We start from the raw sequence: 1633 nt of genomic DNA, 5'->3' as shown, positions 1-1633 counted from the left end.
ATTCTATTCTATTCTATTCTATTCTATTCTATTCTATTCTATTCTATTCTATTCTATTCTATTCTAAACACAAATCAACTATAACTCAGTCAATTTAACTGAGGTAAAATTTGGTGTGGTAGCAGCTGAGAGTCATCTGCAAAGCATTTCAAGGTTTGACCCAACAACTCGTTTCTGAACATAAAATGATCCTAGCCTGAAACTTGGACATGAAAAGTGGCATGCAGTGTGCTTTCCATGAAAAAATGCAAGGCCAGGAGATTTTTACCTGAGCCTAGATGATGATATTATGCTACATGATACATGTACAWAGCATGATACATAGCTAATATTTGACAGGTTTTTAAAATTTACTTTAAAAATAAGATCACACCTCAAAACATTTCTTGAAAGATAACTATTAGGTTATAAATATAGCCTTCAAGACATGTCACACATTTGTTTATGTATGCAATGACAGGCTTATCTAAGAAACTTTTGTTAAAAAAAAATCAATACATAATCAAACAACTTTCACAGTTTATTTTTTACTCCTACCCTAATGTGTCTTTCACATTTGCTTAAATCCACACAGACTTTCACTTTGACTTTGGCTTTTGGTTAGAAATGCATTATGATTGCCATTTGAAGTGACAGTAAAAGTTAATAAGATATTATTCTAGTGAAAATGATATTAATTAAATAAATGATCATAACTCTTGTGCATGAGTATTTGCAGTGAAATACGTTTTTTTTCTCTCCTGTCTGCATTATTCCAAAGACCAACCAGTGAGGGTGTAAAAGTGTAGTGGGAAAATTTGATGCCTATTAAGTAATTCTTGAATGTTTTTAATAGAAAAATTAACACCAAGTGGCGGTCACACATAGGAAGTGCTCAACTAGGAAGAATGAAAGAAAAAAAAAACACATTAAAAACCCCAGGCCTTCCAAAAAACAAACTCACTTTCACACCTTGCTCACAGCCCTGCAGCCCATCGGTTCAGCTCACCTCCTCTGAGCAAACAGAGGGACACCAGGGCTCCTCTGTCTGCTCACAGTGACCTCAGTGGGACGGTGAGGTCATGCGGCGAGGGACAAGCTGCATCTTGTTGCTGCCCTGCGTCACAGCTCTGAGTCACACGTCCTCCCGCTGGACAAAAAACAGCCACAAAAACATCATGTGGAAGAAAAATATTGAACTAATCACTTTTTTTGTGACTTCATGCAGCTCTCTGTGAATGTTTTCCTGGTGCACAACTGTTCTTTTCCAAGATTAAAAAAAGTAAATACATTTATCAAACAAAAAAACAGAAATCACTGAGCCTTTATGATGATGTGAAACTGGATTACACCACAAGATGTCAGCATTGGAGTGAAATTATAATCCAAACACACGTCAAAACTGTCCTTTTATAAATGTAAAAGGAAAGTGTCAAATGTCCAGAACATGGCACTTTCTTTGCATTGGTGTTATTTACTTTAAAATAAAATAAGCTCATTTTCATAGAATGTTATATTCTCGGAGAAATAAAAATATTTAAAAGCAGAAATATGAAAGCAAATTTAGAAGGAAATTAAAATAATACTGATTAGAAAGAGAGTAAATTCCTAAAACGTACAAACAGTAAATATGAAAGGGAAAAATTGGTTCACT

Source organism: Austrofundulus limnaeus, unplaced genomic scaffold (genome assembly GCF_001266775.1).
Source record: "Austrofundulus limnaeus strain Quisiro unplaced genomic scaffold, Austrofundulus_limnaeus-1.0 Scaffold6, whole genome shotgun sequence".
In the NCBI taxonomy this organism is placed as follows: Eukaryota; Metazoa; Chordata; class Actinopteri; order Cyprinodontiformes; family Rivulidae; genus Austrofundulus; species Austrofundulus limnaeus.
This window is presented reverse-complemented; position numbering follows the sequence as displayed.